This window comes from Perognathus longimembris, chromosome 10 (genome assembly GCF_023159225.1).
Source record: "Perognathus longimembris pacificus isolate PPM17 chromosome 10, ASM2315922v1, whole genome shotgun sequence".
NCBI lineage: Eukaryota > Metazoa > Chordata > Mammalia > Rodentia > Heteromyidae > Perognathus > Perognathus longimembris.
The window spans coordinates 32,218,834-32,241,644 of NC_063170.1; the positions used below are offsets into that span (position 1 = coordinate 32,218,834).

The window sequence follows — 22,811 nt, forward strand, 5'->3', positions numbered from 1 at the left end:
AAAGGGGAAAGCAAACCTCAAATTGGTAATTTAACTTCATTTTGGAAAACTTCACATTACTCTAGTTTCTAATGGACAGTTTCTATCACTTGCCAAAACTCAATTTAACAGTGGTCACTCACCTTTATAGGGGTCTGGAAACTCATTCTTTTAATTCTGGGCATTTCAGCAAAAAAATTTTCCTGGGTGCATCCTGGAGCTTGAACTCAGGGTTTGGGCTCTCTCCCTGAGCACTCTGCCACTTGAGCTACAGATCCACTTCAGCCTTTTGGTGACTAATTAGAAAAGAATCTCATAGACTCTCCCCATCTATAGGCTGGCATTGAATCACAATCCTATTTCAGCCCCGAGTAGAATTACAGGTGTACCCACTGGCACCAGGCTCAGCAAATTCTCTTCTACAAATTGCACTATACACTGGTCAAGGGAGATCAAGTATGGCATTAAAATAGCTTATCAGATGTCTAACTACATGTAGCAAATAACAATAGAAATAACTTGTCCCAGATTAAGATACTCAGAACCCTCAGTTAAAATCTTCTATTATACCACTTTAAAAAGCTATTCTAGGGCTGGGAATACGGCGTAGTGGTAAAGTGCTCGCCTCATATATGAAGCCCTGAGTTAAGATTCCTCAGCACCACATATATAGAAAAAAAGATGGAAGTAGCGCTGTGGCTCAAGTGGTAGAGTGCTAGTCTTGAGCAAAAAGAAGCCAGGGAAAGTGCTCAGGCCCTGAATTCAAGCACCAAAGAACAAACAAACAAACAAACAGCTGCTCTAATCAGCTGAAGTGGTAGAGGTGCTAAGCTTTCAGCAAAAAAGCTCAAAAACAGAACCAGGCCCTGAGGTTCAAGCCCTAGGACCAATACACAAACAACAAAAATCCTCCTAGCCTGTACATGCAATTAAAATTAACTGCTTCTAGGGGCTGGGAATATGGCCTAGTGGTAGAGTGCTTGCCTCATATACATGAAGCCTGAGTACCACATAAACAGGAAAAGGCAGAAGTGGTGCTATGGGCTCCAGTGGTAGCGCTAGCCTTGGGCAAAAAAAAAAAAAAAAGCCAAGGATAGTGCTTAGGCTTTGAGTTCAAGCCCCAGGAGTGGCAAAAATAAAAACTGCTTCTCCATATGCTTCTAATAGTTTCCTTTCTTCAGACAATTTGGAATCTGGTGTCACTAGATGGTTAACACTGAGTTGGTAACTTCTCAAGTGATTTTTCAATCATAACTTCTTAATGTTTTCTCAACTCTTGGATATTATAGATGAAATTTCTATTGTAGTTATCATATGGTTTAACAGCTCACCACAGATTTTAACCCGATATCTAGGTCTTTTGGCACTCTTTCTCATATAAAATGCCATGCTATTCTCTACCACCTTTCCCTGTAGTCTGCCTCCTACAGGTTGCCCCTTTGTGCAGAAGTTCCACTGTGGTTATTTCCGCAATATATGTAAATGTATTTTCTACCCTATTACATTCATATCCTTCCTTTTCTTTCTGAGTAACTTAATAGCTTTTATTATTTCATGCCAACTGTGAAGTACATCATATTTACCGCTCTTTCAGTCTCTCCTTGCACCTGTCAACCTCCTAATGATTTTACATTTGTTTACACCCATTTTACACCTGACAATCACTAGTGGCTTACACCTGCAATCTTACTTAGGAGGCTGAGATCTGAGGACCGAGAAGCCAAACCCCATTAATTACATAAACAGTGGTATCCCAGTTATTTCTGGGACATTTTTAAAGCAATGATAGAAGGTTCATTATATTTAGATAAAAGTCTCATGTGAAATAACATAAGAAATGTGTTGTTAAGTGCATACAAAAAAGACTCCAAAAGAAATGATTTTTGAAATAAAAATGGACCTGAGCCCTAATGACTCACATTATGCAGGAGGGCTCAAGAACAGAGTATCAAACATACCAGACTGAGGGGCTGGGGATATAGCCTAGTGGCAAGAGTGCCTGCCTCGGATACACGAGGCCCTAGGTTCGATTCCCCAGCACCACATATACAGAAAACGGCCAGAAGCGGCGCTGTGGCACAAGTGGCAGAGTGCTAGCCTTGAGCGGGAAGAAGCCAGGGACAGTGCTCAGGCCCTGAGTCCAAGGCCCAGGACTGGCCAAAAAAAAAAAAAAAAAAAAAACCATACCAGACTGAGTCTAAATTCCAATTATCACAAAATTATAAATAATAGCAATATATAAGATGTGTACTAGTTTGGGGCTTGATCTCAGGGCCTAGGCTATGTCCTCAAACTGTTTTGCTTAAGCTTGGTACTCTAACACTTGAGACACAGCTCTACTTCCAATTTTTTGCTGGTTTAAAGAATCTTATAGGAAGTGGTGCTGTGGGCCAGTCAAGTGGTAGGGTGCTAGCAGAAGAGCTCAAGGGACAGCGCCCAGGCCCAGGTCAAGCCACACAACCGACACCCCCCCCCCACCCCAAGACTCACAGACCAAATTGATTTATAACCACCATCCTTCTCAGCAGCTACGATTACACAGGCCCACGGGTTATTAAAAGACACCGGTAAAAGCCTCTAACTCCTGCCAGCACTCAAAGAACATTTTTTTAATTTGTTGGGTTATTTTTGTTTGTTTTGTCGGTCATGGGTCTTGAACTCTGGGCCTAGGCGCTGTCCCTGAGCTCTTCAGCTCAAGGCTATTGCTCTACCATTTTGAGCCACAACACCACTCATTTTTTAAATTTGTAAACATTACATCATTTTTAGTAATTGAGAGATCAATTTATCATAAAGTTTCTTTAGATGTGGAATAAATTATTAACTGGAAAACATTTACTTTACAATGGAAATGTAGATTACTAAAAAAAAAAAGGGGGTAATTATCAAACTTAAAAGACAACGTGCCTGGCATGGTGAATCACACCTGTAATCCTAGCTACACAGAAAGCTGAGATGTAAAGACTGTGCAATTCAAAGCCAGGAAAGTCTGTGAGACTCCTGACTCCAATTAACTACGGAAGAGTTGTGATTCAAGTAGTAGAGTACTAGCCTTGGGTAAAAAGGCTAAAGAATAGTACACAGACCCTGAGTTCAAGCCCCAGAACCAGCATGTGCAAGCAAGCTCCTGACACCAGGTCAAAGAGTCCTATGAAAGAATTGTGTAACACATACCACCTATGTATACAGCTGGTTTGTCCGTCCTGAGGCTTGAACTCAGGGCCTAGGCACTGTCCCTGAGCTTCTTTTGCTCAAGGTTAGCACTCTACCATTTGAGCCACAGCCCCACTTTCGGCTTTTTGTTTACATGGTACTGAGGATTTGAACCCAGGACTTCATGCATGCTAGGCAAGCCCTCTACCACTAAGCCACATCCCAGCCCCTATGCAATATTCTTGACTTGAATCAACTTATGAAGTTAAGCAAATAAGAGACAATGCTACTGTATATTACTTGCATGTATTATTGGAGCCCAATTTACCTTTTGAGTCTTGTCAAGAGATGTAATGAAAAAAAAAGAGAGATGTAATGAGGCTCCTCAATATATCCCAAACCTTAAATTCACGGGGGATGCCCCTGCAGGCTGAACAGGTATGTTATTCTCTACAAACATGGTAAATTACCCATTCAAAAAACCCTAAGCTGGCCAATGCAAAAATGATACATACCAGGTCATATACTTTCCAAAGAACACAGAATAACCTTTTCTTTTCTGCTAAATTATCTGGTAGGGTAGATGAACCTGGCACTTCCACTAGCTAGTACAGGTTCCAATGTCAGTTGAATATTCTTTTAATAAATGGAGGAAGGGTGAGGGAAAAAAAAAAACAATCCCAATATCTCACACAAACACACCCTATACACCCTACCATTAAACTATAATTGTAGCTATTAAAATATATGTTAAGCAATAGAACTAGAAGTATAGCTCAGTGGTAGAGCAATTGCCTTGGCAATAATTTGATCTTAAAGGAATGGGTAGAAAAGGAGGATATGAAAGGTGAAAGACAAAGTTTAGAGCAATCCTTGTAATAAACTATAAGGATTCTATACTGGTAATATACATACATAAATGTACACCCTCAGCTGTAAAACATGACAAAAGAAACAACCTAAAATATTGATAGGTATTTAAGCATTACTATTAGTAATTCCCTTCAGAATTTTCATTTAAATTTTCCTTACTAAGCATTTATACTAAAGTTTCCTGTCAAAATCTTTTTTTTTTTTGCCAGTCCTGGGCCTTGGACTCAGGGCCTGAGCACTGTCCCTGGCTTGTTTTTTGCACAAGGTTAGCACTCTGCCACTTGAGCCACAGCGCCACTTCTGGCCATTTTCTGTATATGTGGTGCTGGGGAATTGAACGCAGGGCTTCATGTATACGAGGCAAGCGCTCTTGCCACTAGGCTATATCCCCAGCCCCTCATGTCAAAATCTGTAGTATGTAATTGTCAAATTCAAACTGATGGCCTCTAAATATTCTTCAGAATCTCACTGTGGAAAAATTAGATGAATTATTCTTCCCCAATCTCTTCAAGATGTTAATAATGTTCCCTCTGTTTATAACCCAACCATGATTATACTGACTAAACTGCCGCCAAAATATGAAAATCAAACTGAAGACAACTTTAGTATTTAATCCAGCTCTGAATGTCTTACATTCAACCTTTAAGATCATCTGTTATTAATCCAAGTTGCTTCCTATGACCTAGATTTTGAATTCAGGTTCTTAAGTCTGTAAGAGACTTGAGAAATGCCTCCAACCTTTTTTTCTCATGCCAGTACTAGGTCTTGAATTCAGGGTCTCATAAAGCCTGGCCTTTTTGCTCAAAGCTGGTGCTCTACTATATGGGATACAACTCCATTTTCAGCTTTTTGCTGGTCAGAATTAAGTCTTACAGATTTTTCCCACTAGGGTTCGTCTTGAACCATGATCTCCTAACTAGCTAGGATTAAAAAGATGAGCCACCCACCAGGACTGGGCCCAACTGAACCTTTGTTCCACATACTGTGCCTTATGAAAAGTACAACTTAATCCATTAATATTCCTCAGAAGGTAATAATCCAAGTGTGCTCCATGTCTCCTAACGGGTACTTTAAACACACATTCACAATTCACATCTAGGTAAAAGCCTTAATCTCTTTCTTTTTTCTTGGATTCATTTACATTTCCTACATTACTCTCAAATTACAAAACTCAAATTACAATTTGAATTACAAGACAGTCCTCATCATCTTCCATATTGATTTCTCATGCAAACCATTAATTCCCATCAACTGTGTTTGGGGGCTTTTGTTTTTTCTGCCAGTCCTGGGACTTGAACTCAGGGCCTGAGGGCTGTCCCTAAGCCTCTTTGTGCTCAAGGGTACCACTTTGAGCCATAGTTATACTTCTGGCTTTTTCTGTGTAGTTTATTGTCTTTCAGACTTTTCTGCCTAGGCTGGCTTTGAACTGAATCCCCAAGTTAGGATTACAGGTGTAAGCCACTGGTGCCCAGCTTATATATATATATTTTTTTTTAGTGAGTCTGTGTGCGCGCATGCACGCATGTACGCATGTGTACTGAGGCTTGAACTCAGGATCTGGATGCTGTCCCTGGGCTTTTTTTTTTTTTTTTTTTGCTCAAGGTTAGCACTCTACCACTTGAGCCACAGCTTCTCTTTGTCAGTTAATTGGAAATTAATTGGAGTTTCATGGACTTTTTTCCTGCCTGGGTTGACTTCAAACTGCAATCCTCAGATCTTAGCCTCCTGAGCAGTTAGGATTACAGGTTTGAGTCACCAGCCACCTGGACTGTATTTCTTTCTTTCTTTCTTTTTTTTGCTAGTCCCAGGGCTTGAACTCAGGGTCTGAGCATGGTCCCTGGCTTCCTTTTGCTCAAGGCTAGCATTCTACCACTTGAGTCACAGTGCCACTTCTGGCTTTTCCTATGTATGTTGTGCTGAGGAATCAAACCCAGGGCTTCATGTAGGAAAGGTAAGCACTTTACCAGTAGGACATATTCCCAGTCCCGTATTTCAATTTTTTTTTAACAAGTTATTAGTAATGTTAATCTCAAGCTTTGCCGGGCATTTTCTACTGAGGTTTGAGGAAGAACAGTAATTTTACATGACACCTACTGCAAAAAAAAAAAAAATCAATTCAGGCCATATTACCATGGCCAATCTTTATTTAAAATAAGTTCAGAAAACGGTAATACTAAAGACAAAAACAGCTGGATGATGGTTGGTAATGCCCATAATCCTAGCTACCCAGGAGGCTGATATCAGAGGACTGCAGCTCAAAGCAAGCCTGGGCAGGAAATTCCGTGAGACTCTAACTTCCAATTAACCACTAGAAAACCAGAAGTGGCTCAAGTGGTATAACACTAGCCTTGATCTTAGACCTCAAAAGGCAGAGAAAAAAAAGCTCTCAAATAGTATAATAGAAATGGGGTTGGGAATGTGGCCTAGTGGGAGTGCTTGCCTAACTGCACGAAGCCCTAGGTTCAATTCCCCTACACCTCATATACAGAAAAACCCAGACGTGGTGCGGTGGCTCAACTGGTAGAGTGCTAGCCTTGAGCAAAAAGAAACCAGGGACAGTGCTCATGGCCTGAGTTCAAGCCCCAGGACTGCCAAAAAAAAAAAAGAAGAAACACTTATGATGGGGCTAGGAATATAACCTAGTGGTAGAGTGCTTGCCTTGAATACATGAAGTCCTGGGTTCCATTCCTAACACCACATATATAGGAAAGTGGAGCTGTGGTTTGAAAGCTAGAGTGCTATCCTTGAGCAAAAAAAGAAGCCAGGGCTGGGAATATGGTCTAATGGTAAAGTTCTTGCAAATTCTTTGAAAAAGGTTCTTTGAAATTTAAAGAATTTGCTTTAAAATTTCTCAGTAAGAGCTGGGAATGTGGCTTAGCGGTAGAGTGCTTGCCTAGCATACATGAAGCCCTGGGTTCGATTCCTCAGCACCACATATATAGAAAAGGCCAGAAGTGGCGCTGTGACTCAAGTGGTAGAGTGCTAGCCTTGAGCATAAAGCCAGGGACAGTGCTCAGGCCCTGAGTTCAAGACCCAGGACTGGCTAAAAAACGAAAGAAAAATAAACATTTATGAAATCAGTATGCTTTGCAAACAAAAATAATTACAGCATTTCCTATATGAAAGCATCAAAAAGAAATGGGCTTCTCATGAGGTCCACTAGGTTAAACTTTTGAATTTCCACAGGGCAAAACGACTATCTTAAAACTATGCATCTTCTTTGACTCAGTACTTTCACTTTTAAGAACTAATCTGAAGCAAACAAAGTGATAAGGATAAATGAAGAAAATACAAGTACTTAACAATAAATGAGGGGGCTGGGAATATGGCCTAGTGGCAAGAGTGCTAGCCCTGGGGGGTTCAAGTCCCCAGCACCACATACACAGAAAATGGCCAGAAGTGGCACTATGGCTCAAGCGGCAGTGTGCTAGCCTTGAGCAAAAAGAAGCCAGGGACAGTGCTCAGGCCCTGAGTCCAAGCCCCAGGACTAGCCAAAAAAAAGCTGCTATACATTTGACTTAAAAAAAACAAACGCTATTTCAATGTACAAATCCAACGTTTGTATTTTTGTTTAGATTCAGAGATAGGTTCTCATTATATACCTAAAGCTGGCCATAAACGTGATCCAACTGTCTATATACCACCATCCTCAACAAAAAAATATCTTAAATGAGCACTATATTGGACAGTGAGCTATGTTCAAAGATGTTAAAGATCACATGCAATGTGAAAGTGGTCTAGCAGAGCACTGGTGGCTCATGCCTATAATCCTACTCAGGAGAGTGCATTCTGAAAACTGTGGGTGAAAGCCAGCCAGGGCAGGAAAGTCCTGGCAGACTCTCAAGGACTGTGCCCCTGGCCCTGAGTTCAAGCCCCACATCTGACTAAAAAAACAAAAAGATTACAGGTGTTACAGTACTGTAATTACAGATGTGTCTATTACTATGCTTAACTTCACAACTTTGTTTGGGTGCCATTCCTAGGGCTTGAATCCATGGCCTGGGCTCTGTCCTTGCACTTTTGTGCTCAAGGCTTGACCTCTACCACTTGAGCCACAGCTTTTTGGAGCTTAAGGGTCTCAAGCAGGGTCTGTCTTTACTGCCCAGCTGGCTTTGAACTTGGATCCTCAAATCTCAGCCTTCGTAGGATTACAGGCCAAACAAAGCTACTAGCACACAGATTGAATGTCATTTTCTCTTCTGCAATTTTTTTCTTGCTTGGATCTTAATGACTTAACAAAACAAACAAAAAAAAAACAACAAAAGACTAGTGCCCGTGGCTCATGCTTGCAGACCTATCTACCTGCTCAGGAGTCTGAGACCAGAGGATTATAGTTCAAAGCCATGCACAGCAGGAAAGCCTACCTAGTACCCCAGCACCAGCATACACACAAAAACACACTCACAAAAAAAAAAAAAAGAAACAAACAGGTTAGGAAACAAAATTTCCTCCAATGCAATTCCTAATATACAAGAAATGGACATTTTTAGAGTATCTATATATTCACCCAACACTGCAAACTGAAACTTCTAAGTACATTGTGATTTTATTGTAATTATACAATAGAGGGATCTCTAGAATAGACTGTTCACTAAATACGTTACATTGGAACTTAATGCCCTCACTCACTGAAGTCCCAACAGTCACACATTTCTCAATACTCAACAATCACAGTTAACTGTACCATCATTAAATGTTTGTGTCTGTTACATCAGCCTCAAAAAAGAATATCCAGCCAAGCACTAGCAGCCCATACCTATGCTCCTAGCTATGCAGGAGGTTGAGATCTGACAATCTCAGTTACAAGTTAGCTGGCAAACTGAAGTCCCCGAGACTCATATCCAATTAACTATCAAAAAAGACATGTGGAGATGAAGCTCAAGTGCTAGAATGCTAGCCTTGAGCAAAAGCTCAGCGACAGGGCCCAGACTCTTGAGTTCAAGCCCCAGGATGGGAGTAAGGGAACTTTAAATTTTAGGCTCTGGGCAATAGCACAAGGCTCAAACTGTTTTTTCCTCATATAATAAAAATCGTCTTGTTGGGCTGGGAATATGGCCTAGTGGCAAGAGTGCTTGCCTCGTATACATGAAGCCCAGGGTTTGATTCCTCAGCACCACATGTATAGAAAACAGCCAGAAGTGGCGCTGTGGCTCAAGAGGCAGAGTGCTACCCTTCAGCAAAAAGAAGCCAGGGAGAATGCTCAGGCCCTGAGTTCAAGCCCCAGGACTGGCAAAAAAAAAAAAAAAAAAAAGCCTTAGGTATGAAACTGTAACCCCTCTGTACATCACTCTGACAATAAATATTTTAAAAAATAAAATAAAACAAAAATCGTCTTGTTGAATGACAGATGCTCACATCTGTAATCCTAGCTGCTTAGGAGATTGATGGGAAGTTAGAAGACAACCCGGAAAAGGATAAGACAAATGATTCCAAAAGCAAAACTTACAAAACCATTTGGTGTAAACCAACTGGGGGGAGAGGGAAAGAGGGAGGGGGAGGCAGGGAAAAAATGAGGGAAGTTAACAAGTTGAACAAGTAATATACTCACTGCCTTACATATGAAACTGTAACCCCTCTGTACTTCACTTTGACAATAAAGGAGAAAAAAAAAAAAAAAAAGACAGCCCAGGCAGCAAAGTCCCTCACTTTTACCTCTAACAATCAAAAAGCCAGACTGAACATGAAAGGTCAGGGACAGTGCACAGACTCTGACTTCATGCCACAGGAAACGCACACACACAGAATAATGGGTCATGCAGCTTACCTACCTACATTCTATCTCCAGAAATACACTTCTGAATAGATTTTTCATATTATAATAGAACATGCTCTTCATTAAGAGGTCAGATAAAGCCAGGCACTGGTGGCTCACACCTGAAATCCTCCTATTCAGGAGGCTGATATATATAAGGATTATGATTGGAAATCAATCTGGCATTTAGATCAAGACTCTCATTACCAATTAACCAGAAAAAGACGAAGTAAAGGCATTTCATGTAGTAGGAAGCCATCTTGAGCAAAACATCTGAAATCTATAGGCCTGATTTCAATACCTAGTAGCAGCCCCCTAAGAGGTCAGATAATTTATACACATTCAGGATGGCAGATATTTTATTACTAGGCTTGAGAGGAATCACCATTTAATCAATTCCATTTGAGGTTGAAGAAAGTTAAATTTTGTATATGGTCATTTCTTATTATGCATTATTTCAAACTTACAAAAATTGTTACATTTGGATTAATTTCAATCTTACTCTCAAAAATCAAAAATGCTTCATAAAATTTAACTGGATGTTGCTGGCTTACAGCCATAATTCTAGCTGCCCAGGAAGGGCCGAGATCTAAGAAAGCCAGCCCAGGCAGAAAAGTCTTTTAGGCTCTTTATTTCCACTAACCACCAAAAAAAAAAGGGAATCTGTGGCCAAGTGGGAGAGTACTAGCCTTGAGCAAAACAGCTCTGGGACAGTGCCCAGGCAGAATTCAAGCCTCAAGACTTGCACAACTCCCCTCCAAAAAAAATGCAATTAGGAAAAATAGCATCAGGTGCTGGTAGCTCATGCCTGTAATCCTTGATACTCAGGAGGATCTGAGGATTGTGGTTCAAAGGCAGCCCAGGCAGAAATTTGACATTCTCATCTCCAATAAACTACACAGAAAAAGCCAAAGGTGGCACTGTGGATGATCAAATGGTAAAGTGCTAGTCTTGAACAAAGAGGCTCAGTGACAGCACCCAGGCCATTGGTTCAAGCCCCATAACTGAGCCTGACCAAAAAAAAGAAAAAACAGCTACCTGCCAGTAGGGCATGCCTATAATCCTTGCTACTCAGGAGGCTAAGATTTGAGGACCACAGTTCAAAAACCAGCATAGACAGAAAAGCCAAAAGCCAGTAATGGAGGTGTACCTCAAATGGTGGAGCTTATTTTTTTTTTGGGGGGGGGGAGTTTAATCAAGGGTGCTAGACCAAACCAAGCCTCAGAAAATAATTTTAGGTAAACTGTACTGAATTCTAAAATGGTTAAAGCATTATACTATGGGCTAGACACCAGTACCCTCACTTCTGTAATCACAGCTACTTAAAAGGCTGAGATCTGAGGGATCTGGGTTCCAAACTAGCCATAGCAGTAAAATATGAGACTCTTATCTCCACTAAAACCATCAAAAAGCCTGAAGGGATGGAGCACTAAGCCCTGTGCACAAAAGCTCAGGGGTAGAACCCAAGTACTGAGTTAAAGCCCCAGGAGTGGCACACTCATACACAATTAATAGTAAAATAATAGTTAGCAAAAAAAATTTGGGGGGCCTGGGCACTATCCCTCAGGTATTTGTTTTTTGCCAGTCCTGGGGCTTAAACTCAGGACCTGTCCCTAAGCTTCTTTTGCTCAAGGCTAGCACTCTACAACTTGAGCCACAGTGGCACTTTCAGCTTTTTCTGTGTATGTGGTACTGAGCAATCAAACCCAGGGGTTCATGTATGCAAGGCAAACACTCTACCATTAGGCCTAGCACTCTCAGCCCTTGTCCCTCAGCTTTTTAGCTCAAGGTTAGTGTTCTACCACTGAGCCACAGAGCCACTTCTGGTTTTCTGGTAATTGCACTTTTGGATAGCAGGACTCACCCACTTTCCTGCCTGGGCTGGCTTTGAACCGTGATCCTCAGATCTGAGCCTCCTGCCCTGCTAGCTAAAATTCTTAACCACAGGTATCTACATCTCAACATCTGCATTACTCTTGCAATATTTAGGATCCATCACTTGGCAACACACTGGGTAACTTGAAACCCAACAACCATTGGAATGGATACAGAAATTAAACAGATGTGCCTTCTGAGATTAAAAACCATACCTACCAACCCTTTTCTCAAGTTCTTAACCATTCATTGAGATGGAATTTTAGTGACAGATTTTAATAATCTCTTCTGATTAAGATTTATATTAAGATAAATATAATCCAAAACTGTAAAAAAAGTTCTAAACTCTACAAAAGTGTAAAAACTTGAGTGCTTTGTTGCCAAATCATAATAAACTTCAAGTTAACTTTCATCTAAATAAAAATTAAATCAACCTAGATTCATTAGAAACTCATTCCATTAGCTTACAAGTAACTGTAGAAGCCAAACAATGGTTGCTCACTCCTGTAATCCTAACTACCCAGGAGGCTGAGATACGAGGATTGCAGTTTGAATGAAGCCAGCCAGGGCAGGAAACTGTAAGACACTCTTCTCATCCCCAATGAAACTACTCAAAAAAGCCAGAAGTGACACTGTGGCTAAAGTGGTAGAGTGCTCACCTTGAGCAAAAGAAGCTCAAGGACACAGCTCAAGACAGGCCAAAGGAAAAAAACTGTTGAGAAACACACACACACACACACACAAAAGCTTAACTCAAACATTTCCAAAGCCTCCTAAACAATGTTGACTAAAGTGTGTTTACTTGTCTGTGCAATGAAACCAAGTGGACCTCACACCTCTTACCATCACCCAGGAAGGGTGTGCATCTGTTCCGAAGGCCCCCCTGGCTCCAGGTCATCCTGGCTGATGCTGCTCCCAGGCTGGGCATCCATGTTGCTGCGGCTTGTGGTTTGTGAAGGGTAGTGTACAGGAAAAGCAGGATGGGATTTCAAGGGAAACAGGAGGAAGATGGCTTTCTGGGAAAACGCCATCACCTTCTTTAGGTGTTAAGTAGTACCACACACATTTTATTGCAGCACAAGTTTAAAAATTTAACAAATGAAAGATTAAAAATAAAAAAACAAAAATAAAAAATGAAAAATACAGACGTCCAGAGATGCTCTAAAACAGTTAAGTTAAAGGTAAGGAAAAATAAGATCACAGACTTAACAGCCAGTAAAATTACTTCCAGTGTAGGGAAGGGGTTGAGGGCAAGGGTGGGGTTGGGAGAGAAAAGGTTTATGTGATCAATCCACTTAAAAATACTAATGCCTTCACTTTCTCTCCCAAGATGCAAAACTCCAAAGTCAATCAGGAGGCTGAAGAAATTCTTATGAACATTCAGAAAAACTCGATTTTAATCCGGTTAAAAATCATCATCATCATCATCATCATCATCACCATCATAAGTATAATAGTAAATAAGTAATAACTAGTAACAACAATAAAAAGGAAATCAGCGGAAAGTCAGGAAAAATGTAAAAAAAAAATTGGAATAACTTACTGTAGCTGAAGATCAAAAAAATCTCACTGTAAAAAAACAAAAATAAAAATAGCCCAGATTAGAAAAACTGGAGGTGCAAAAATGTCAAGTCAGTAAAGTTCAATTCTTTTCTCTTCCCTAAAGCAGTTTCCACAAAAACCGCCAGGGTAATGTTCTCAATAGCAGACAAGCAAAGCCCTTTCCACATCATCAATTAAATCTTAAAAATACACGAGGAAATAGAGAGGTCAGTTTATGAGAGGCTAAAAGGCTCCTCCTCCTCTAACCCAACTGCTGCAGAAAAAATAGAAATAGAAACTTTAAAAATTACATCTTAAATCCAGGTCCCGTTTTTCTTCAAACAATTAAAAAAAAAACACCTGTAAATTTGCTGTAGTGCACACCAAGTTGCATCATTATGTTTAAAATGTAGTTATAAAATCAGTTTTAGAATGGGAATGTGTGTGTTCTGGAAAGGTGGGGAAGGGAGGTTAAAAAAAATCAAAGCTGAGCTCCAGTGAGTAGGGATGGGGTTCGCCTTGCTGCCCTGTGAAAGGAGAAGGGACAGATTGAGTCAGAGTTCCTCAGAAATGTTGTGCCCTAAACCCCCAAGACAGAAACATCTGTCTGTTGCATCTAACACATTTTGGTAAAGCATAACATTTCACTGGGATGGGGAGAGCTTTTATAGAATCATTACTTCTACCAGTGACTTTTTTTTTTAACTCTTCAGCATCAATAGATAGTTAAAATTAAATTCATGTACCTATATTCTTTAGGGGCTCCAAGAGTATATATAATTTGAATGGTTATCTTGGTGAATGTGGGTAGTCAGCAGTTTGGGAGGGGAAAACCAATTCAAAAAAAAAAGAAATGGGATAATATTGAGATAAGAGGTAAGAAGATTAATGTTTTTTAAAGTTTAAGCCCATGTACTGTTTCCTGTTTAACAGATGATGTATGGTCTATCATTCACTACTCAAATGACTCATCTGTTTGCAAAATCCATCATGGGTGATCAAACCACAAAATTTCATGCAACTTTATGGTTAGGGAGAAAGATGCTTTAAATAAGGAGCCATTTGGGGGCTGGGAATATGGCCTAGTGGCAAAAGTACTTGCCTCAAATACATGATGCCCTGGGTTTGATTCCTCAGCACCACATATATAGAAAAGGCCAGAAGTGGCACTGTGGCTCAAGTGGCCTTGAGCAAAAAGAAGCCAGGGATAATGCTCAGGCCCTGAGTCCAGGACTGGCAAAAAACAAAAACAAAACAAAATTAAGGAGCCATTTTATCCACTGACAGAATAAAAAAAAATCATACATATGGAAAGAAAGATTATAGTCTGAATATTTAATGTAACAGGTTAAAACTGTGATCCTTATGGAATGCTTCTGTGGCTTATCTTCATATCTAGTATATTTGGCTAATTCCAAAGTATGAAGGAGCTGATGTATTAATACTAAAATATGTGACAAAAAACTGGTTGTTTCATCAGCTAGAACTGCTGTTAGTCTAGCTCACTGTGTATATATAAGCATGGTTGTGTTCACCCTTGTATATTCAGCCATGAGGTCATATTCACAAATAGCAAAACAAAATTTTAAAGCCAAGTTTTATTTTTATATATTATGCATAAAAGTATACAAGTGTAAAAAATAGTTTATGTGTAGAACTGTTGAAAATGCACATTTGAATGTTATTTCAACTTATTTTGGAATTATGATTGTCATATAGAGCTTGAACTCTGGGCCTGGGCACTGTCCCTGAGCTTCTTTTGCTCAATGATAGCTAGCACTCTACCACTTGAGCCATAGCACCATTCCAGCTTTATGTTTATGTGATACTGAGGAATCTAAACCAGGGCTTCATGCATGCTAGGCAAGCACTCTACTACTAAGCCACATTTCCTAGCCCTATGAGTTTTTTTGCTCAAGGCTAGTAAAAGCTCCACTTCCTGTTTTCTGGTGGTTAATTAGAGACTTCCCTGCCTAGGCTGGCTTTGTTTTTTCGCCAGTCCTGGGGCAGGGCCTGAACACTACTATCCCTGGCTTCTTTTTGCTCAAGGCTAGCACTCTGCCACTTGAGCCACACACAGTGCCACTTCCAGCCTTTTCTGTTTATGTGGTACTAAAAAACCAAACCCAGGGCTTCATGCATGCTAGGCAAGCACTCTACCACTAGGCCATATTCCCAGCCCCGCCTCAGATCACAGCTGAGTAGCTAGGATTACAGGTGTGAGGTACCAGTGCCTGGCTGGGTTTAACAATTTGGGGTCAGTCTGAAAGTGGTACCCAAAATTTCCAAATCTATGATTTGTCCATAAATCCTTTATATATGAACCACAAGGCTTAAAAATCAGTAATATGAAACAACATTCTTTTAAAAGCAATGTGAATGAAGCCAGGCGTAGCACATGCCTATAATCTCTCTACTACTCCAGTCAAGATTTATGAATTCGGGCTGGGGATATGGCCTAGTGGCAAGAGTGCTTGCCTCCTATACATGAAGCCCTGGGTTCAATTCCCCAGCACCACCTATATAGAAAATGGCCAGAAGTGGCGCTGTGGCTCAAGTGGCAGAGTGCTAGCCTTGAGTCCAAGGCCCAGGACTGGCAAAAAAAAAAAAAAAAAATTATGAATTCAAGGCCAACCTGGGCAGTTAGTACAATAATCTCTCAAGTTTAAAATGGTGGGGCCAGTGGCTCACACCTGTAATCCTAACTAAGAAGGCTGAGGTCTTCTACCAGCTGAAGGCTGGTAGAGCATTATAGCCTTGGGCACAAAAGCTCAGACACAGTGCTTAGGCCTGGATGTTCAAGCCCCAAAGACAGACAATGCAGGGGAGGCGCTGAAGATATACCAAGTTGTAGAAAGTATACAAACTTCAAGGTGATTAGCATAATATTCTGACATTAGGAGTTTATTTTTAAAAAACATCCAAATTACTAAGCCAATTGTAATGCTTTCCAATTACCATTACCTCTTTGGAAAGTGACAGTTAGGGATAAGATTGGAATACACTGTAAACTAACTTAAGCTAACAAAAAGGAATTGCCTTTTAAAAAGAGTATCTGTGGGGCTGGGATTGTGGCTTAGCCCAAGAACAGAAACGCTGGGTTTGGATTCCTCAGCACCACAGAAGAAGCCAGAAGTGGAAGTGGCGCTGTGGCTCAAGTGGTAGAGTTATAGCCTTGAGAAGAAAAAAAACAAAACCCAAAGCCAGGGACAGTGCCTCAGGTCCGGAGTTCAAGCCCCAGGACTGGCAAAAAAAATAGAGTACCCCTCCTCAAGCTGGGTATCGGTGGTTCAAGTTTAAGCTAGTCTGGAGGCTGGGATCCTGAGGTTTCAGGACAAACCCTCAGAGAAAGACTGCCTCCCAAATAGCCAGCAAAAAGCAGGGTTATAGATGTAGCGCCAGCCTAGCAAGCACAAGGTTCTGAGTTCAAACACCCATGAAATTTGGACTGCTTCTTCCAAAAGGCACTTTTAAAATAAGTAATTCCAACCAACAAAATACGCAGCTACACCTGGCACTGAAAAAGCAAATTCTTTTGAGATTTTTATCATCGGTGGCCCAGGCTAGCCTTGATTGAATTTAAGATCCTCTTGCTTAGCCATTGCTGGATATACCTCCAGGCCCAACTATGAAATGCATATTGTAAAGCCCACACTAGAATTACCCAATTAGAAACTAATTCTCAAGATTAGAACCAACCACAGTCAAGATTTTGACAAGGGGGGCTGGGAATATGGCCTAGTGGCAAGAGTGCTTGCCTTGTATACATGAGGCCCTGGGTTCGATTCCTCAGCACCACATATACAGAAAATGGCCAGAAGGGGCACTGTGGCTCAAGTGGCAGAGTGCTAGCCTTGAGCAAAAAAGAAGCCAGGGACAGTGCTCAGGCCCTGAGTTCACCGCCTAGGACTGGCCAAAAAAAAAAAGATTTTGACAAGGAAGCCCTATCCTACAAGCTGAGAATCAAATTACCCCCCCCCCCCCCAATCTTCTCTGGCTTTAAGACTGCATTCCTTAGGCACTGAGTACCAAAGCTTCAAACATTTGCATAATTCACATAAACCCCAAAATACAGTAACCTGAGTACCAAGAAAAGCTAAAACTTAAGGCAATTTATTTTCCTTTCATAAATCCCAAATTTTCACTATTTTTAAGTATCTGCAGCGACATGCCAAGTTACTTCTCTAATATGCACAAAACCTTTTCTCATTCAGAAGTATAAACAGAAATCCGCGCCCCCCCCCCCACCCAGATGAGACTTTAGGATAGGACTGACAGTACTAACCTAGAAAACAGCTTTTATTTTTGCTGGTCCTGGGGACTGAAATCAAGGTCTGGATGCTGTACCTGAGCTTTTGTAATCAAGGCTGGTACTCTACCACTTAAGCCCCACAGCTCCCACTTCTGGCTTTTTGGTGTTAATTGAAGATAGGGACTTTGCTGCCCAGCTGGCTTTAAACCAAAATCCTCAGATCTCAGCCTCCTGAGCAGCTAGGATCCACACCTGGCGTGATCCACCAGGGCCTGGCTTAAAAAAAAGCATTTTTAACAAAACTTTCTACGCTTTTCAGCCTTCTCACAACAGCTTGACATTTCGATTTAGGCTGCTTAGGCCTCATTTTGTGGTTGCAAAACAAATGCTGATGTGTGTTAGACGGATAGAGCAAGGGGGATTAAAATCCAGTTCCACCTCTTAGGTCAAGATCAGTTCCACTGTTAAGAGCTCCTTAGTTAAACCTGTCATTCAGGGCTTAATTAATCTAACATTAGAACTAGCCGTTTGGGAATTTAGTCCTGGCTTGTTTCTAACAGACAATCCATCCAAAACAAGGCCACATGCTATGTCAATCCCTCTGGAGATCTAATTATAAACAAGGTGTGTTTAAAATCTCTAGAGAAGGAATAGCAAAAATCAAGTGTTTCCAAGAATGGTTTGATTGCCAGAGATGATAAAAGACCAAAGACCTGCAATTTAATCAGTCTTAAACCTACCTCTAGTCAAAACTAAATAATATCTAGAATTATTCTGTAACTTAATTCCTGGTAAATATTATATCAGTACAGTCCTGAACCCCAGTTACCTGTATTTCTAACACTTCAAGGTAACTATGATCTGCATTAATTTCTGGAACTTATGCAGAAACTAATTAGCTTAGTTACTTCCCACTACCTCATTTCTGGCTATTCAGAAAAAAACAAGTAGCTCTAAGCCCACATACAACTTGTTTATAAACCTTTCAGAGCTAAAAACCTTGCCTACCACGCAGGGGTTCCTGATCTCCAGCACTGCCAAGATGGCTAGGGATATGACTCAACTGTGGAGCACTTCCCTAAGAGGCACAGACAAGGCCTGGGGATGTAACTCATTGATTACATCCAATTGTCTACTGGGTATGATGCTCTGGGTTTGATCCCCAGCACATCTTTAAACAAGGCTAGTTAGCATCTCTGGCTTAATGATGTTTCCTAAAGACTAAGTTTTACACATTATAAACCGTGTTTCACTGTAGTTTTGTAAATACATCCACTACTTTGATACCTGAGCAGTTGACCTCTCAAACAGATATGACACTAAAAACCTATGTAATTTTTCCAATTTTTACTCATCTTGGTACAAGAAACTGAACCCAGAGTGGACACCTCCATGCAAAGCAGAGGTTCTGCTACTGTGCTACACCCCAACAGCAATTTTAACGTTGCAAAACTTCTAATATGGTTTCAAAAAAGAGAGCATAATACTTGTTTAAAATGTAGTTTAAAAATGTTTAGATGGGGGCTGGGGATATGGCCTAGTGGCAAGAAAGCTTGCCTCATATACATGAGGCCCTGGGCTCAATTCCCCAGCACCACATATACAGAAAACGGCCAGAAGTGGCGCTGTGGCTCAAGTGGCAGAGTGCTAGCCTTGAGCAAAAGGAAGCCAGGGACAGTGCTCAGGCCCTGAGTTCAAGGCCCAGAACTAGCCAAAAAATAAATAAAAATGTTTAGATGGACAGGACCAATGTCAAATTTTAAGTACTGCCATATTAAATTGTAACGTTGAAGTTTTGTGATTAAATATTTTTCCTATGTCCAGCTTAGCATTTCCTGTTACCTCATGATTTCCATAAACAGGCTCTCGCAAAGATTTAAACATTTTTAGTTAACAACTACCGGAAATAACTAGGTAAAACTACTCACCCTACCTACCCTAGGGAGTGGTAATTTTAGTTGTTACCGATTTAGTCTTGGGAACCAACGTTTATGCCTCAATTTTCTGTCCGTGAAATATGGTTAATACCTACCTCAGGCAAAGTTCCACTAGACTTAAGTATTTCAAGTGATTTGTAACCTGCAGGTAAAAAGTCAGCCGTAATTACACTACAGTATTTCCTTTTACATAGAGAACTGAAAATAAGTACTCCCAGGATCCGTCATTTGCTCACAGACACGATTAATAAAAACAAAATCAAGAAAATATAAGACCCATTGTTAAAATATTAAGCCACGTGACAAGCTTTAGCAGCTCGACTAAGGTACCTACTAGGTAACCCTCCCCGATCCACGCCGGATTAAGACAACCGAATAAAGAGATCAGTAACCTATCAACTTCAATTCATTAAAAAAATATATCGTTCTTCACTTTCGTGTTACCTCCCGGCGCCCTGATGGTTGGAGAAAACGAGAAGAAAGCAGCCGTTAAACACTGGGGGGGGGGGGGGATTCTTTCCGGCCGACCGGGGCCTAGAGGACTCCAGGTTAGACGCACGGAAACGCAGAGGCCTGTGAAACCCTCCCGCCTCAAACGCAGCCACCCAAGTCAAGCGGATACAGGCGGGCCCGGTTACTCTACCGGGAGGAAGGCTCCCTCGCTTTCTCCCCACACCCGCTCGCGGCCTCAACCAGAACCCGGGAAGCCAGCCCTCCCGTGAGTCCGCCCTCTACTTACCCGAAGGCGGGAGGGAAAAGAGATTCTACTCGAATCTCCTACTCCCAGGTTCTGTGAGAAGTTGACTGCTGCTCGAGGTCGACAACGAAGGAACAACCGTCCACTCTTCGTCTCTTCACAAAATGGCTCCCGAGTCTCCTCTGCCGCCGAGGCGAAGCCCTAGCGCCCGCCCCACTCCTGAGAACCGTCCTTATTGGCTGGCCCTTTTCTCGCTCCCACTTCTAATTGGACAGGTCTAACGCTCTTCACAATACTATCCAATCGTCATTATAGGTGGGTTGAACTAAGCAGGAGAATTTCCACATGCGTGACAGGAACTGGTTTGTAACTGGTTACATTTCATGTCACTCTGTGCGTGAGAAATGGTTATTGGCCGCCGTGCCAGTTGAAGCGGTGGGTGGAAACTCGCCTTTGTAACGCGCTCTGCTTCACATCCGGGTATCTGAGAATCTGACTGGCGGTTGCTAGGTCCTATCTCTGCTTAAGATCCTCCGCCTACATCTCCGAGTTTCCGCGGCGTGGGGGCGGGCGGGGGTGAAGGTTGTAACTGTGCCGAGGCACTCCGGGTTTGCTGCGCCCGCAGGCGTTGCGGGGAGGGTGGGAGCACCAAAGGAAGGCTTACCGCTCCGTGTGAAAGAACCCCAGTTCTTCGAGAGGACCGGGAGCCGTGGTCACTGGACCACGTTAATGTATTGAAAACCTGCCGTTGTTCCAACCTCAAGTTCCTTTTCATTTCCAGGTTCTTCTAGCCGCCCACAAGACGACGCCCGTCCTCAGCCTGCCAGGCCGTTCCGCGGAGAGCACGTGGCCATCCAAACCAGCCAACTTCCCGCTTGCTTTCAAAGTAAAGTAAAGGCTGGCCTGGGATGCTACCGCGGCCATCTGGACTCATTATCTCACTCATCTAGATGGGAAATTGAGCTGCTCCTCCAATCTGGCCCTTTAATTCCCCTTTATCCTGACTGGCCTCCTTAACCTTCTTCCTTCAGTTACAGCCTATCAAGCAGTCCCTCTCTGATTTTATTTATGTATACCATGAGATGGGCCAGCTTTACTCAGAAAAGGGAGGTTTTTTATGTGCTAGTGAAAAGATATTAAATGGCTAAGGTGTGAAGAGCACTAGATAATGTAATTTTATTTGTATACATTTTTTTGAGACAAGGGATTATGTTCCACCATCCTGGAATTGATGATTCTTCCACCTTCCCAAAGGTTGGGATTATAAGCATGCAAAACCATGCCCAGTTTGTTTGTGTACATTTTTAAGTAGTTATGCAGAGGTTTCAATTCCACAAGTCAGATTGTGAGTACAATGCATCTTGATCAATGTCATTCCAAGTTCTCCCCCACCCTTCCATACCATCCATACCCTCAAGTTCCATAGTTCAATGACTGTATACATTTTTTAAAAGATGTGTATGTGAAGGTAGTTTAATGTATAGTTTTGTATAGTCTCAACTCCAGAGAAATTCACAACAAAACTTACCTATTTCATGGATAATCCTTTCCATACTATTATGTTTTTATATGTACTAATTTGATAACAAGAAAAAAAGGGGAGAAGGATGGGGTGGGGATAACCTGGTGTCAGTGGTTCTTTTCTGATAAATTTTATGTGGTGTTTAAAACTTTCTTTGTATGTGGTGCTTTTTCAAATATATGTTCTAGATTGATAAAGCCAGGCACCAGTGACTCATGCCTGTAATCCTAGCTACTCAGGAGGCTGAGATCTGAGGATGGCAATTCAAAGTCAGCCTGGACAGGAAAGCCTATGAAACACTTTTCTCCAATTAACCAGTAAAAATTCAGAAGTGGAGCTGTGGTTCAAGATGTGGAGCACTAACTTTGAGCAAAATGTTCAGGGACAGCACCTAGGCCCTGAGTTCAAGCCTTAGGACTGTAAGGTCCACCCCAGGAGGGCTCCACTCAGATGCCCCCCACCTGCATAAATCTCCATCCAATTACCTGGGTAACCAGCATAGTTCTCTCCTGCCTGAAAACCACGCGGCATTCTCCTTTATGGGCTACCTACTTTAATAAACCTTTCAAGGATGAGCACCAAAAACAAAAAAAAATCTGAAGGGGCTGGGAATGTGGCTTAATGGTAGAGTGCTTGCTTAGCATTTATGAAGCCCTGGGTTCGATTCCTCAGCACCACATAAACAAAGGGCCAGAAGTGGCACTTGACCAAAAAGAAGCCAAGAACAGTGCTCAGACCTTGAGTTAGCTCCAGGACTGGCACCAAAAAAAAAATATTTTTAATCCTACAGATAGTATACAAAAATAGATTTTTTAAAAAATCCTCCACTCAGCTGGCACAGTATTATTTACAATTTATTTTAAACTCCCTCATAAGCCGGGCACTGGTGGCTCAAACCTGTAATCTTAGCTATTCAGGAAGCTGAGATCTAAGGCTCACTATTGGAAACCAGCCCAGAAAAGAAAGTCTATAAGACTCTTATCTCCAAATAATCACCAGAAAACCAAATGTGGCACTGTGGCTCAAAGTGGTAGTGTGCTAGCCTTGAGCAAAGAAGCTCTTTTGAGCTTTGCTCAAGGCTAGCACCCAGGCCCTGAGTTCAAGTCCCACAACTGACCAAAGCAAAATGAAACGTCTCTCATAGAACTATGGTTAATTTTATAATGTTATATGTAATGGGTTCACCTCAAGGGAGGGGACCACATGAAATGGGGCTGAGTGGGGGATCC

General features: G+C 41.6%; 1 protein-coding gene across 6 annotated transcripts in view; it reads right to left on the reverse strand.

The window, feature by feature from the left end:
- The window catches only part of Hnrnpc (heterogeneous nuclear ribonucleoprotein C), a 36,942-nt gene extending 16,687 nt beyond the window's left edge, over positions 1-20,255 (reverse strand). For 2 of the 6 annotated variants that reach the window (XM_048355749.1, XM_048355744.1), the window contains exons 1-3: positions 20,103-20,255; positions 13,486-13,701; positions 13,176-13,201 (exon numbers count right to left, since the gene is read on the reverse strand). The gene's annotated coding sequence lies outside the window, so the exon portion shown is untranslated. Of the gene's footprint in view, positions 1-12,468; positions 13,143-13,175; positions 13,202-13,485; positions 13,702-20,102 lie in introns of those variants that run through there. The other 4 variants (XM_048355745.1, XM_048355746.1, XM_048355748.1 and 1 more) reach the window with 4 other exon arrangements.
- Positions 20,256-22,811: the final 2,556 nt, after the last annotated feature.